The sequence below is a fragment of the Dromiciops gliroides genome, chromosome 1 (genome assembly GCF_019393635.1).
Source record: "Dromiciops gliroides isolate mDroGli1 chromosome 1, mDroGli1.pri, whole genome shotgun sequence".
Lineage (NCBI taxonomy): Eukaryota > Metazoa > Chordata > Mammalia > Microbiotheria > Microbiotheriidae > Dromiciops > Dromiciops gliroides.
In genome coordinates this window covers 127,522,971-127,540,415 of record NC_057861.1, presented here as the reverse complement: position 1 = coordinate 127,540,415, position 17,445 = coordinate 127,522,971, and the positions used below count along the sequence as shown (strand labels likewise).

General features: G+C 37.5%; 1 pseudogene; it reads right to left on the bottom strand.

Annotated features, from left to right (window-relative positions):
- Positions 1–15,807: 15,807 nt before the first annotated feature.
- LOC122737242 lies at positions 15,808–16,588 on the bottom strand (annotated as a pseudogene).
- Positions 16,589–17,445: the final 857 nt, after the last annotated feature.

Sequence of the window (17,445 nt, the reverse complement as noted above, 5' to 3'; positions counted from 1 at the left end):
AACTTAACAACTTCTAGAATAAAGTATCAGAGGGCTTGGAATATAAAATTTTGGAGGGGAAAAGAACTAGGATTACAACCAAGAATCACCTACATAGCAAAACTGAGTATAATCCTTCAGGGGAAAAATGGGAATTCAACGACAGAGAGAACTTTCAGGCATTGTTGGTGAAAAGATCTGAGCAGAATAGAAAATTTGGCTTTCAAATACAAGACTCTCATGAAAAGCAAAAAGGTAAAGAGGAAAAAGAATTCATAAGGGATATTAAAAGGTTAAACTATTTACATTTTTACATGGAAAGATGATAATTCTAACTCAACAACTTTCTCATTATTAGTGTTGCTGGATGGAGACAGGGCCCACAGTTATGAGTTCAATATAAAGGGATGATATCTTAAAAAATGAAATTAAGTGGTGTGAGAGGAATGCACTGGGAGAAAAGGAAAGGGAGAGGTACAAGTATCTCACAAAAAAAAAAGAAAAAAAGGCTTATACAATGGAGGGGAGATTGCGAGTGGTACTGAGGAGTGAGCAAATCTTATTTTTATCAGAATTGGCTAAAAGAGAGAATATCATACACTCTCAGTTTGGTATAGAAATGTGTTTTTTTTTTTTTCAAAATTGATGGGATGCCCGTTAATTGGGGAATGACTGAACAAATTGCAGGATGTGATTGTGATGTTGCAGTGTAATATTTTGTGAAATGATGAGCAGGATTCTCTAAGAAAAACCTGGAAATAGTTACATGAGCTGATGCAAAGTGAAAAATCCTGTATACAAAGTAACAGCAATATTGTACGTTGATCACCTGTGAATGACTTTGCTATTCTTAGTAATACAATGTTCCAAGAAAACTCTGAAAGACTTATGATTAAATATGCTATTCAGCTGGAGGGAAAGAATTGATGATGTCTGAACACAGAGAGAAGCATAGTTTTTTTTTTAAATTTTATCTTTCTTGAGAGATTTTGTCTGCTATCATTCACAACCTGACTAATATGTAAATGTTTTGCATGACTACACATGTATAATTTGTATTGAATAGCTTGCCTTCATAAGGGGGCTGGAGAAGGAGGAAAGAAGAGAATTCAGAGAAGAAAATTTTAAAAATGGACATTAAAATAGGTTTTTATGTGTAATTTACATAAAATTCTAAATAAATTTTAAAAAATGAACATAAAAACCTTGTGCAAGGAAAAAGAAAGGTTATCTGTTAGAGGAAGTAGTATCCAAGGGCAGTGATGTGGCAAGAAACAATGAATGGAAGTTTGAAAATACCAATCATTGTAAGTGAAAGGGTTGTGGTTTGCACAACAACCTGAATTTATGTAATCTCAAAAATTACAGTCATTATTTGTGAACCAATTAATCAATAAATTGAAAAATTAATTCAGATATAATTAGGTTTTTAATCAATTTTAAAAGATCTTCTGGACAATGACTGAAGATGGCGGAGAGGAATCAGCAAGCTGCCTGAGCTCTCCTGTTCCCTCAAAAAGAACATTAAATCAAGCCTCTGGACAGATTCTGAAACTACAGATCCTGCAAAGAGACAGAGAGACAGTCTTCCATCCAGAGATAATTTAGAACACTTCAGGAAATGGTCTGTCTGACTCAGGCAAAAGGGAGATGCAGCTTAGGGCAGCAGCCCAGCGCCAAGGGGGTTGGGACAAGTCAGCAGGAGCTGTGGGCCACAGCCAAACAACTGAGGCCCCTGGAACTTGGCTCAAAAATCTGGTGGCCAAGGACAGTGGAAAAACCTACCTGCCTGCACCAGCCAGGAGGGCAGGTTGCTGGCGGCGGGGCCGTGAGCGGGACAAACGGGATCGGGCGCCTGGCCAAGCTCATTCAGAAACGAAGTGCAGGGGGGTGAACTACACACACTATAAAGGCCTCAGAGTAAAAAGCTGGTCACACAGCACCGATACCCCTGCACAAGAAGCCCAAAACAGGGACCCTGGTGCCCCCAGAGCAGACCTCAATTTAAAAAATAAATAAATAAACTGCAATAATGAGTAAGAAGCAAAAAAGAGCCCTCTCTATTGAGAACTTCTGTATCAATAGGGAAGAAGCAAACACAAACTCAGATGAGGACAATACCCTGAAATTGTCTACATGTCAAGCCTCCCAAGGGAAGGTGAATTGGTCTCAAGAACAAAAAGCCTTCCTGGAAGAGCTCAAAAAGGATTTTAAAATCAATTGAGGGGGTGGCTAGGTGGCACAGTGGATAGAGCATAGGTGCTGGAGTCAGGAGTACCTGAGTTCAAATCCAGCCTCAGACGCTTAACACACACTTACTAGCTGTGTGACCCTGGGCAAGTCATTTAACCCCCATTGCCTCACTAAAAAAAAAAAATCAATTGAGAGAGGAAGAAGAAAAAATGGGGAGAGAAATGAAAGCAAAACAAGAAAACTATGAAAAAAGAATCAGCAGCTTGGAAAAGGAAGCACAAAGATTGATGGCAGGAAACAATTCCTTAAAAAGTTAATTTGGCCAAATGGAAAAAAAGGTGCATAATCTCACTGAAGAAAACAATGCCCTAAAAAATTATTTTGGCAAAATGGAAAAAAAAAAAGGTACATAATCTCATTGAAGAAAACAATGCCTTAAAAAATTCATCTGGCCAAATGGAAAAAAGGTGCATAATCTCATTGAAGAAAACAATGCCTTAAAAATTAAAATTGGACAGTTGGAAGATAAGGAATCCATGAGACACTAGGAATCAGTCAAGCAGAATCAAAAGAATGAAAAAATAAAAGAAAATGAGAAATACCTCATTGAAAAGACAACTGATCTGGAAAACAGATCGAGGAGAGACAATTTGAGAATCATTGGACTGCCTGAAAGCCATGACCAGAAAAAGAATCTAGACACCATATTCCAGGAAATTATTAAGAAGAACTGCCCTGATATCATTGAATCAGAGGATAAAATCATCATTGAAAGAATCCACTGATCACCTCCTGAAAGAGACCCCAAAAGGAAAACTCCAAGGAATATTGTAGCCAAATTCCAGAATTACCAGGTGAAGGAGAAAATACTCCAATCAGCCAGAAAGAAGCAATTTAAATATCATGGAGCCACAGTCAGGATTGCTCAGGACCTGGCAGCTTCAACATTAAAGGACCGCAAGGCTTGGAATATGATATTCCAGAAGGCAAAGGAGCTTGGATTGTAGCCAAGAATTTATTACACAGCAAAAATGTCCATTCTCTTTCAGGGGAAAGATGGACATTCAATGACATTGGGGACTTTCAATGTATCCTGATTAAAATACCAGAACTGAATAGAAAATTCGATCTTAACATACAAGATTCAAGAGAAGTTTAAAAAGGTAAACAGAAGGGGAAAAAAAAGGTTACTCAATTAGGTTAAACTGTTTACATCCCTACATGGGAACATAATACTCATAATTCTTAAGAACTATAAATGTATTTTGGCAGAAAGAAGGACTTTACACAGAGGGTATAAATATAAATTGTCTTTGATGTGATGATACAAAGAAAATTAAGGGGTTAAAAAGGTAGTCTATGGGGAGGAGAGGAAAGGGGCAAATTATATCATATGAAGAGGTGAAAAAAAAACTATTACAATAGAGGGAAAGAAAGGAGGGGTGAACATTGTTTCAACCTTACTCTCATTAGATTTGATTCAAAGAGGGAATAATATATATGTCCATTGGGATAAAAAAACTTAGCTCATATTATACTTCAGCTAAAGTGAAAAAAGCAGTGGTAGCAATCCTCATCTCAGACAAAGCACAGGCAAAAATAGATCAAATTAAAAGAGATAAAGAAGGAAACTACATCTTGCTCAATGGTACTATAGATAATGAAGTAATATCAATAAAAAATAGGTATGCATCAAGTGGTATAGAATCCAAATTCTTAGAGGAGAAGTTAAATGAGTTACAAGAGGAATTAGACAGAGAATGAAAATTATAGACCAATTTCTCTTTGATTTTCATGTTTTCAGCCTGACTGAGTGTAGTATAAATTATAAGAAATTAAAGCAGAGCAAAATGGAACTTAGAAAAATGGTATAAAATTAAAACATTTTATTGCATTATATATGCAGGAAGGCACACACATATTACTTGTAGTCTTTTTCCATTAAATAATAACATTATAAAGGCTAAATTTGATAAATTTTCTCAAATACAATCACGCAGATATTAAATTCAGATAATCTTTGAGCTGGATAGTACTTCCCAGGTATTCCTCAGCAACTTTCCACTCAATGCAGTAATTTTCCTTACAGAAACATTTATAAAAGGTCATTCAGGTTCTACTTTAATAGTAAAATGATGAGAAATTTAATAGTCTCTGAGGCAAAATCCCCCAATTTGGTGCAATTTAAATCTGTTTCCTTGTGACTTCCTCAAGGTGATTCTAGGCTAAGCATCTGAAACAATATGCAAGGGGATTCCTTATACAAGACACCTGGAAATATTTGAAAAACAAGTAGCATCTATATTTCCCTTCCCTTCCCTTCCTTTCCTTTCACTTCCTTCACTCCTCTCCCCTCCCCTTTTCTTCTGTCTTTTTCTCTCCTCTTACTGTCCTGTCTTGTCTTATTCTTTTTTCTTTTCTTCTCAGTTTAACTCTTCTTACCCAGATTAACTCTCATGCTGCTGCATCCATCTTTTATACAAACTATAGTTTATTGATATATTTAGTAAAATTATTTTTTAAATATTAAAATTATTTTCTATATGGCACCTGATGAGCGCAGTGATTATATTACTTTCTGTGGTATGGATGCTATGTACTTAGGTTGATGTGCTGGTATTTTTACATCATACTGTTTGATTTTTGCCCTGGATTCACAACCTTCAAGTCATGTGACTCACTTGGCCTTAGTATTCTCATCTCTGAAATAGAGATGCCATATATATTCACAAACTCACACACCATCTATCTCTCTTACTTGTTGTGATAAAAGTGTTCAATTACTTAGTTTTTTAACAAAGCATTTGTTAAGATATTTCATATTATTATCATGAAAAATTGGAGAGATATGGACATGTTAATACATGTAAATTGATTCAAAATATGTTAAATGATAAGAGTCAAAAAATAGTCATTACTACTTCATTCACAGTTAATTTGGTCAGAGATCTTAGACTAAATGAGGCAAATCTAATAATATGCAATTCACAAGTGAAAAAGGTAAAGTCTTAGAATTTCATTCAAAATAATAATTTTACAACTATAGGATGTGGGAAGTTTGGATAGGTTTTAGTTTTTTTGGGGGGGAGAAAAAAAACCCTGGTTTTATAATGAAATATAAGCTCACTACAAGTCAACAACATGATATGGCAGCAAGCAAAGGAAGAAATGGAAAGAATGATAGCTTTAAGAAATATATAGGTGAAAATCAATTTGTACTCTATCTTGGTCAGGCCATACTTGTATCATATCCATTCAATTCTGAGCAAGATAGTTTGGGAAGATTGAAAGGAGACAGCTCTGGATAGTGAAAAGGCTTAATTTCTTATAAAAACAGTAGTTGAAACAACTTTTGATTAGAGAACACCCAAGGGATGATTCAAATATTTTGCAGACTGAGCTGATTGAGGGTTTTGATTTATTTGCTTGGTCACAGAGCTAAAAATGAGGAACACTAAGTAAAAGCTGTTAAAAATATCATTTAGACTTTAATTAAAAGGAAAATGTATTTTAAATGGAGTTGTCCAAAAGTGGTAGAAGGTGAAAAGTTTTAGAATCCCCCCAAATGGAAGTTGGATTATTTATGACATATTAACAAATGCTAGAGTGAGTATTCTTTTTTGGGGTGGGAGAGTATGATTAGACTAGATGGGCATTGAGTTCCCTTCCAATGCTAGAATTCTGCCATTCAGTGATGTTATTTACATAAATTATACTAACACAAGGATATAACTGAAGTTTATTGTTTGTATACACAAGATACAGCAGGAAAGATCAGAAATCCAGGTGTTTTTTTTTCAAAATTCCATAAAGAGGATTATTCTGTACTTGTCATTGTTCCAGCAAGTAAAATTTTCTCTTGCTCTTGGGTTTCAAAACCATTCTCTTCTTTCTTAAACTTCTAGTTATGACAAAAAGCTAAAAGATCAGGACAGAGATATATTACTTATGACAAAGTAATAGAGGTACAGGGTTCAATTGTCTTCCTATTTCCCGCTGATCTCTCTCCATTCTTATGGTGCTTTCTTTGAAACATCTATAATAGCATTTTTTACTATTGCTATTTAAAATATTTTTAACCAATTCCATTCTAATATCTATCAGTAAATAGGCAGTTTATTTCTATTTCCCAGGAGGCATTCCAAACTAAAGCCATTCTGATGATGTAGTTCTAATAAACTCTATGTCAATGAGATCATTTAGTAGTCAGTGTCTCTTAGATACTATCTTTTCAAAATTATAGTCACATATAATACCTGCATTTGTTATAGGTACTATTAATATATATCATATATTATATATAATATTATAATATATTATTATAATGTATACATATATATATATGTCTCTGTGTATTTTTATGGATTTTAAAAACATTAAAAAGAACTCTGGGGGCAGCTAGATGGCACAGTGGATAAAGCACCGGCCCTGGATTCAGAAGGACCTGAGTTCAAATCCAGCCTCAGGCACTTGATAACTTGATAACTTAACCTTCATTGCCGTGAAAAAAAAAAAAAAAGAGAGAACTCTGCATGGTGGGATTGTATAAATAGGTCACTGAGATGATTAGAGGCAGTAGTGCTACAGTGTAAAATAATAGTAATAGTACAAGTAATAGTAACAGTAATAGTAATAACAATGACTGGCATTTACAGATTACTTTAAAGTGATTCAGAGCTTTAGAATATTGACTCATTTAATCCTCACAATTCTGGGCTACAGGTGTTGTTATTATACTTATTTTATATATCAGGAAACTGAGGCATAAAAATTAAATGATTTACGCAGGGTCATCTAGCTAATAAGTATCTGAGGCTACATTTTAATTCAGTTGTTCCTGACTCTAGGTTTAACATTCTGTCCTGTGGCTTTTAAAAATATATTGGGGGGCAGCTAGGTGGTGCAGTGGATAGAGCACCGGCCCTGGAGTCAGGAGTACCTGAGTTCAAATCCGGCCTCAGACACTTAACATTTACTAGCTGTGTGACCCTGGGCAAGTCACTTAACCCCAATTGCCTCACTAAAAAAAAAAACAAAACAAAAATATATTGGGTGCCCTATCTAAGTTCAAATTGTTAGAGAACTTAGCTGGGGTTTCTGATATATTACTACTTAGAAATTAGAGGCTAAAGCACCAGTTTGGGGTATTAAGAATTTATTAAAGCATATTAAATATTAGTAAAGATAGGGTACATGGATCAGAACATTAAGAAGCCCTACCTAGGATAGAGGAGAGAGAGAAAATAACTTGTATCCTGCCTCCTTGAGCATGAAAAGTCAAGAGACCAAGTCGGTGAGCATAAGCTCCTTTTGTTTTGGAGGAGAGATGGCCCTTACACACTACTTCAAGCTAATTGGCTAGCATCAATCAAATCTATTGGTTTACTGGATATGAGGGTGGTCTGGAGCAGTATGTGCTGATGTCAGAGTACAGAAGACAAACTCTCTGAGGGGAAGGCTTTCAGGTAAGTGTTATTTTAATCTCTAATAGTATCTATTCACAGTCCAAGGTCCAACTACATTTCTTTTGGAATTCTCCTGACTCTTGGCCTGCCCCAAGAAAGGTGAGGCAAGGCTCTCTGGGTTTGACCCTTGAACGGGGGCCTCTGGGAGACCCCAAACCCCATTATTTTCTCACAGTCCACTAGGCCACCTACTTCCTATGAGTAGTGGATAACATCAACCTGGAGGAAAATTGGCTCTGTAACTAAATTTTCTGACTTTGGGCAAGTTCTTTAATCACTCTGGTCCTTAGTTTCCCCAATTTAAAAATTAAGATGTATTATTATGACATGTTATTAGGATCAGCTAAATTAATTTATGTAAACTAGTAGATATATGAGCTAGGAATTTATAATAGTAGAAGGAGAATTTTGCCCCAGGTAAACTAAGCGTAATGGAAAGTCATGAAGTGGTGTCCCTGATTTGTGAATTACTTTATCCAAAGTAAATTGATGATCTATTCATTCACAAGATAATTTGTAGTGTTAAGATCAAATTGTAATAATGATGATTACTGGTAGTGATTCCCTCACTTATTAAGCACCTACTAAATGTCTGGTACTCTATTACAATAGTAATTGATGTACTGAATATAGTTTCATATCGATTGCCTTATTTTATTATCTCAACAACCTCTATTTAAAATAAGTATTGTTTTGAATGCAAAGAAACTAAGAAAAAACAGAGTAAAATGACTTGCTCAAGGACACAGTCAACATCAAAATTAGGACAGGCCCTAGATTTTGTGCTTCTTCCTCTTATATCTCTTGCATGAGAGCACACTTCCTCTTTCTCCTTGAGATAAATAATTCCTTATTATTTTACATATATTAATAACCCAAGATGCTACTTGCAAGAAGAAATCTTTACCAGGGGAAAAAAAAGACACCTGAGAAATAACCAAAAGGTGCTATTTTGCAAATTTTATAAAGTTTTATTAATGTTATCTTATAGTATAATAGAAACATATAGTGTTCACAACAGAAAAACTAAAAACTAAAACCACTGATTTTTGTTGGAATTAAGACATCATCTTCCAATTTTATTACTGCAAATACAGTGTTTGATGAGCAGTGACTCAATATAAAGGTAAAAAGAAAAAAAAAAATCCCTGCAGAATCACAACATACTTCAAAGTATAGCCCCAAAAGGCCTTCTTGTCACATTGGTTATAAAACAGCTATTTTTATGTCTCTTCAGATTCGTTGAAACAGTATTCTACAAGTCAATATAAATGTTTACAAAAAAGGAATGAACGTTAAATGTTAAAAACTGTAAAAAAACAAGAAACTGAAATCAGGTCTGTTCATAGTCATCAAAGCACAATGCAATCCAACAAATGCAATGAATTCAGGTCTTTGGATATCCCATTGTCACCACCAAGGCATTTTCAACTATTTGAAGGTCAGAATTAAAAATTTAGATTCAATGAAAGAATTGTCCCTGGTTTTGTCAGGCTATTTTAGATATACAGGATAGATGAAAGAACACACATCAAGAACAAAAATGCCACACTCACAAGGAATCTGAGCATGAGAGAACACATCAGATTTCAGATGGAATCTTAATCTGTAAACAAGTGATTTTGAGATATAAACAAAAAATTAATTGTGGCCAGTCAGTGTAATTAGACATTTAATTATAGAAGAAAGACTATGTCAGCATTGGGCTACTAAAGGTGAAACGTGGGGTTGAACTAGTTCAAAATGCAGCATTAAAGATAGTATTCTGTCCATGGAAATTCAAAATTTTCAACTTATCCATGATTATTCTGTGCCATTCATAATATATACAATTGATAGAAATAGGGGCAGAGAATGGGGATGGGAAGGGACAATCATTTAAATAGTGCCAGGTACTATATTACATCCTATTTACATGTGCCAGGCATTATATTAAATCCTTTTTACAGATATTTTCTCATTTGATCTTTGACAACCCAGTGAGGTAGATGCTATTATTATCCTTATTTTTAAGTTGAAGAAACTAAGGCAAACAGATGTTAAGTGACTTGTTCAGGATGATACATCTAATAAGGGTCTGAGGCCAGATTTAACTTGACTTTGACATTTATTCCTGACTTCAGGTCCAGCCCTGTATCCATCATGTCACCAGTTATCTATCTCATGGACCTATAATTTTACTTCTAGAGGGAATTCTCTGGTGAGAAAATCCCTTCAGCAAAATCAGGTTAGCCCTTTCTCTAAAATTTGTAATACAAATCTCTGGGCATAGACAACTAGGAATTGAAGTGGCTTGCCAATGTTGCTTGCACAGCTCAAAATTTATCTGATATGGGGAAGCTAGGTGGTGCAGTAGATAAAGCATCAGCCTTGGATTCAAGAGGACCTGAGTTCGAATCTGGACTCAGACACTTGACTCTTACTAGCTGTGTGACTCTGGCAAGTCACTTAACCCTCATTGCCCCCCCCCCAATAAAAAAATCTGATATAAAATAATATAGTTATAAACAATCCATGCTTCATTATCTCACAATAGGCAAATGTCAATTGTATAAAAAGTTAAATTTGTATTGAGAATAATGTCAAATACACTTTTAAAGTGTTAAGAGCAATGGCTATAAAATTTTTGTTTTGCCACTTGTTACGGTTTCCACAACATAAATCTCTCTATTGCCTTTTGCGTGTGACCTCCCACTTTAAATCTTCAAAAATTATATTTTGTGATTTGCAACAATTCTGAATCACTAGAAAAATATTGTTAAAATGTACCTTTGCTTTAGAGAGAAGCAGCATAAATGGCATCATCAGAAAAATGAATGCCTAGAAGAAAAAATGGGGGGTGTGTGGCAATAATCACACTGCAAAAGTGAAGGCTAATTAATATACAGCACATGCATTCCATGGGTATTTTTTGAGTTATCTAGTGTTTGGTCTCCAACATTGGAATTCCTTATGGATTTATGGGGACATCAACAAAATTTCACAGGATGGGCAAACATGGGTGAGTAGCAATCTGTACAATTGGAGCAAGTATGCATATCAATAATATCATAGATTCATTGAAGTATAACTTTCAAGTTATAGCAAGACCAGGTTCTTGGTTAATACTGACTTCCTAAAAATATTCCAAAAGTGATCCAAATTATAACTAAATTAGAAATCTTACTTATTCCATTGCATTGGATAATGAAGCCACTGCATGGGTATCAAGAACAGAAAATCACTAGCATTGTTCATGCTATGGGATTGAATTGTTGGTAAAATGAAAGATTCCCTGCATATTTCAGTAACTAAACTCCTTTGCATTGAAATCAAAATAGATTGAGCTAATACTGAAATTCTGTTAGTATATCTTTATTTTTATTTTTTCAGGGCAATGATGGGTAAGTGACTTGCCCATGGTCACACAGCTAGTTAAGTGTCAAGTGTCTAAGGCTGGATTTGAACTTAGGTCCTCCTGAATCCAGCACTGGTGCTCTATCCACTGTGCCATCTAGCTGCCCCTAGTCTATCTTTATAAACACAAATACTAGTATAACTCATCCTCTACAGTACTTTAATATTTTTGTTATAAATTTTTTTTACATATAAGGTATTTTATTTTTTCTGTTACATGTAAAGCTAGTTCTCAACTTTTGTTTATACAAGCTTTACAATTTCAGATTTTTCTCCCTCCCTCCCCTCCCTCCCCCCTCCCCTAGACAGCAGGTAGTCTGATATAGGTTATATCTATATATCTATATAGATATAGATATAGATATATACACATACACATATATATATACACGTAATATTTTTATTATAAATATTTAGAAATTAGAGGCTTTTGCACAAGTTTTGGGCATTAATCATTTATTAAAGCTTATTAAATGTTAGTAAAAAGTGTGCATATGGTTCCAGAATTCAGAATACCTACATACCATGGGAATTTATTTTGATTTGGGGATCCTGCCTTTGGGCTGACATTAAAAAACCTTAGGCCCAAAGAGGTTTTTTTCTGCATAAGAGGGGCTGATGCCCCTCCCCCTCCACTTCAGCTGAGCCAAAAAGCCCTGTGGGCTTTACATGATGCCAGGTCAGACAGCTAGGGGAAAAATCCCCAGCTCACTACACCCTGAGAGGGGTCTACCCCAGAGATCCTGGGCTCGTGCAGGCTGGCCTCTAGTGCAGCTCATGCAGAGGTCCCACATGTGCAGCAGGGGGAATGGGCTCCTCAAGCTCCCGTCTGGCTGCAGTGCTAGCATGGTCGGCGGATTAGCTTAGCATTTGCGGGGTCACAGGGAGCCCGAGGTTTGAGGGGAGAGAAGGAACATATATACAGGGGGTTGGAAAAGATTAAGGAGACAGTGAAAGAGGAGGCCAGAAGATTAAGGAGGACAATAAGGGAGGAATGGACAGAAAGGGGGCTGCTACAAGGACGCCAGAGAAAGTAAGGAAAGGGCTTTCCAGTTAGAAGGTAGTAAGAAAGGCTGGAAGATTAAGAGAATGGGAGGATGCCAGAGGATTAGGAGAATTCAAGGAGGTCTGTGAGAGAGAGACCCAGGGGTTCAGCACAGTAGTACAGAGAGGGAAGTTAGACGTTAAGGGAGGTCGACAAAGTTAAGGGGGCTTGGGGTTAGAAGAAAGGAGTGGAGCAGTGAAAGCCGGGTTGGAGTGAAGGGGTGAACATTGGAGAAAGCTGGAGCATACCCTAAAGCAAGAGGTGGCTATGGCCCTTATATTAAAAGCAGACAGGTTGTATAATTTGGATTTCTTAACCCTTATCATTTACATTGATTTTTATAAATAAATTCTGCTTCGATTATTTAATTAAGAGGCTTCTTAATCTTTTGCTTATCTACTTGGGAGCAGAGCAAGTGTGGAGAAATTTTTAAATGGCCCATATTAAATTAATAGCAATTAGATAGCCAGTCAGTCAAAAGTACCCAGATTAGTCCTCCAGGTAAATTAGGCACCCCAGCCAAATTAGGCCATAAACAAGTTAAAAATAATTCTTATAATACCTAGATAGAGAGAAAAGGGGGGCCATATGGCTGCCTCCTCTAGCATCACAGCCAAGAGATAACATGAGAGTAAATAAGCTTCCTGCAGTCTGGAGGTGAGGTGTTCTTTGCATACTCCTCAAAGCTAATTGGCTAGAATCATACAAATTTATTGGTTTACCGGACTTCAGGGTGGTCCATATTAAAATGAGCAGTACATGCTGAGGTCAGAGTCTAGAGGACAGACCCCCTTGAGGGGAAAGGCTTTCCGGTAGGAGTGGTTTTCATCTCTATTATCTACTGAGTGAGTCAGTCTGATCTCTAATTCTACTGAAACTGGGCTGGCTCTGAGAAACCAGCCAGGCCCCTAGGTCCCCCAAAAGCCCCATTATTGATAATTTTCTCACGATAGATTTGGTAATTGCATCTGAAAACTGCTTGTTCATATCCATTGACCATTTATTAATTGGGGAATGGCTCTTATTTTTATAAATGTGACTCATTTCTCTATATATTTGAAAAATGAGGTCTTTATCAGAGAAATTTGCTTAATTTTTTTTCACACTTGTGATTACTATGTATTTCCCTCCATACTATTTCCTCCTGTTTATGCTACTTTCTTCTTTCACTCTGTCCATTCTTTTTTTTTGGGGGGGGGGGGTGGTGAGGCAATCGGGGTTAAGTGACTCGCCCAGGGTCACACAGCTAGTAAGTGTCAAGTGTCTGAAGCTGGATTTGAACTCAGGTCCTCCTAAATCCAGGGTTGGTGCTCTATCCTCTGTGCCACCTAGCTGCACCCCCCCATCTCTCTGTCCATTATTAAGTGTTTTGTTTCTGACTTTTGCCTTACCCAACTCCACTTTTTTCTCAGTTCCTTTTCTCTCACTCATTTTCCTCTTACTTTCCTGTATGATAAGATAGAGTTCAATACCCATTTGAGTCTGTATGCTATTCCCTCTTTGAGCCAATTCTGACGAGAGTAAAGTTTATAAACTCCCTCCTGCTCACTTCCCCATCTTGCCCTTTTCTGTAAAAGTTCATATAATTAGGGGCAGCTAGATGGCACAGTGGATAGAGCACCGGCCCTGGAGTCAGGAGTACCTGAGTTCAAATCCGGTCTCAGACACTTAACACTTACTAGCTGTGTGACCCTAGGCAAGTCACTTAACCCCAATTGCCTCACTTAAAAAAAAAAAAAAAGTTCATATAATTTCCCCCATTTTACTATGTCCTTTCTCATTGTGCATTCCTCCTTATAACTTTTTATTTTTATTTTTTTAGCTAATCATCCCATCATATTCAACTTACACTCATGCACTAAGGCTTTCTTCATTTCTTGTAACTGCCCTAATAAAGAGAAATTCCTTAGGAGTTACATGTGTCATTTTCCCATGCAGGAATGTAAACAGTTTAAACTCAATGAATCCCTTATGATTTACCTTTCTTCTTTACTTTTTTTATGCCTCTCTCAAGTCCTGTATTTGAAATTTAAAATTTTTATTCAGCTCTGGTCTTTTTAAGATATCTATTTCATTGAATTTCCATTTCTCTACCTAAAGAATTATATGTGGTTTTGCTAGGCACTTGATTATTCAGTGTAATACAAGCTGATATGCCTTCCAAAATACCATATTACAAGCCCTTTGACACTTTAATGTCGAGACTGCTAAATTTTGTGTTATCCTCACTGTGGCTCCACCATATTTGAATTATTTCTTTTAGACTCCTTGCAATATAACCTTGACCAGGGACCTCTGGAATTTATAATATTCCTGGGAATTTTTATTTTGGAATTCTTAATGAAGTGATTAATGGAATATTTTAATTTCTATTTTATCCTCTAGTTCTAGAATATCAGGGCAATTTTCCTTGATAATTTTTTTCAAGGTTCAACAGGGTTTATTTCTCATTAATATATTAATTGGATTTTTAATCAAATAAATAAGAAGTTCTCTTTTAAATAATGATCTTGGACAGCTAGGTGGTACAGTGGATAAAGTATCAGCCCTGGATTCAGGAGGACCTGAGTTAAAATCCGGCCTCAGAAACTTGACACTTACTAGCTGTTTGACCCTGGGTAAGTCACTTAACCCTCATTGCCCCACCAAAACACAAAACAAAACAAAACAAAAATAATGATATTCTCACATTCTAGCCAGTCCAAAAGGAAATCAAAGGAAATTTGTGCATCCAGGGGAGAATCAAAAATCAGGCATGAAGCTCAAAGGTTAGAGATGAGAACTGAATTGGGACTGACAATATACACCTTTTTACTCAGGACTGAGCCAGGCCACAGGGTTCAGCAAACACCCAGCCCCAGGTACACCTGATTTTGGCCTAGCAAGGAGTCCTAGGGAGGGTGAGATAAGATGTGCAATCTTCAGCTCTAGGCCTAGGTGTCCCTCTGGGCACAGGAAGGAACCTCAAGACCCCTTGAAAGCATGAGTTAATAATACAAGGGAGTAAAGCCAAGCAGTCATTTGCATGTTTTCTCCCCAGCTGAACAGGGTACCTTTAATTCTCCCTCTAGAAGTTCCAGGCATTGCAGGATCATGACCAAAAAATACAACCAAGTGGTAGGGATATAAAAGGAAAGATAGTAGTAATAGGAACAGGTGTGATACCCCAAAAGGGATAGGAATGCAAAAGATGGGGCTTTTGAGGGCACAGCCCCACTGAATCTTTTGATCACACTGGAAACCCAGGCCTGACTTCATAGCCAGAGAGATCAGAGTGGTGATGGACTGTGGATAGGAGCTGGAAAGGGACCCTTGGGCTATGAGTATGAGCCACCTCCCCAGGTCTGGGACCTAGGGATGCCTCTGCTGCTATGAGCTGGGAGAAGCCACAAGTACAGTCCAAAAGGAATTTAAAAATAAGACTGCTGGGTAGGAGCTGGTTAGGAACAGTCCCCTCCTTTATGGGAAGCTGTGTTAATGCAATAGGAGTAAAGTGGAAATGGAAACTTGAGTGGAAGGTGCTAGTGACAAAATTGGAGGAGGTGTGTCAGCATCACTAGACCAGTTGTAGCTCTCCCAGGCTACTCCCCTTCTCTCCATGCCTGTCACTGCTAACTACACATGTGTCTATGGGAAAGACCAGGTCTGACTACAGCCTCCACACTAACTCCAGACTCAGGTCTGGGGGTAGAAGGGTGCAGATGAGTGATGAGGAGACTGCAGCGACATCTACTGAGTCTTCTTGTCTTCTAGGAGGTAGTATGGAGGTGGTAGGGGCTAGTCTATGGGCATATAGAAATTACGGGGATTGACAGGGTTGTAGTAGGCACTGGCGGCATATTCGGCAGCTTTTGCTTCAGGTGTAAGAGTAGATGGTACATCAGGGCCACCAACAGGTGGTTTTGTGGGTCCAGGATATGGAGGTTGTGGGGGCTACATGTACCCTATGGCCCCATCCATCATGGGAGGTCCAGCATAAAACTCGGGTGGAAGTGGTGCATAGGAATAGTTTGGAGAGTTTAGGTACATTCCATTGGCAGCTGGCATAGGAAAAGCATAGGCTCCATTGGGCATGTAAGAGTTCCCATAAGCTCCATTGTGGACTTCATCTCTAGAGGCTTGGGCAGCCACCTGTATCATGTGCTATCCAAACTCGATGGCACCCCCTGCTGCAAAAGTCAATTTGTATACATTTGATCCTTCCCAGCCACCTCCTGTTTCTGCCTTCACTGCTCCCCTGATGTAATTTGCACCAAATACAGACTGTTTCATCTCATAGTCCTTCATTGGGTAAAATGGCATCATGAATGACTGCATGGAGTCTTTTACCTTGGACAGAAAAATCACTATAAGGAGTCAAATAGAGGCTGCCTTTCTTGGGTCTTTTGAAGGCATCTGTCATGTGATTGATGTCACTGAAGGAGGGCTCCACATGATCGTAGGTCATTAGAATGTTATCTGCATTGTTGACAGTCACTCTGCTTTACAAGTGGTTTCTGTTGAGCACCATGACAAGGCCACACAGATACGCTGTTCCTGAGCTTTTGAGAATAATGCCCCTGTGCTCCATGCCCATACCATATGTGGATAATTATTTTTAAATGATGATACCTAGGATTTTTTTTTTTTGGTTAGGGATTTTAGGTAGTCCCACAATTCTCAAATAATATTTCCTGGATCTATTTTCTAGGTCAGTTTTTTCCCATGGGATATTTCACAGTTTCTTCTATTTTTTTTCTCTTCTTTTGATTTTGTTTTGTTGTTTCTTGATATCTTATTAAATCATTAGTTTTTTACTAGTCCCATTCTAATTTTTATGAGCAATTTTCTGCAGTAGGCTTTTGCATTTAGTGGTTTTGGTTTTGGTTTATTTTTTTCTAATTTGGCCAATTCTACTTTATAAGGAGATTTTTTTTTTCTTCAGTGAATTTTTGTACCTTCCCCACCCCCCACCCCCAATCAGCCAATTCTGCTTTTGAAAGCATTCTTCTCATTGGATTTTTGTACCTCTTTTACCATTTAGCTTATTCTATTGTTAATGTATTATTTTCTTCAGTTACTTTTTCCTCTACACCTCTTATTTGGTTTTGTGGTAAAATATGAAAGTTTTTAACAGTCGGCTAGGATAACTGAAAGACGCCAGTTTTTCAAGGACCACCCTTTTGGGGAGGAGATGAACAGTCCGCCTGCTGCGCATGTCAGACTGCCTGCCGGGTACAGTCCGCCTGCTGCGCATGTCAGACTGCCTGCCGGGTACAGTCCGCCTGCTGCGCATGTCAGACTGCCTGCCGGGTACAGTCCGCCTGCTGCGCATGTCAGACTGCCTGCCGGGTTTTTTGACTTCCGGGGTGGAGAGAAGGGGAGTAG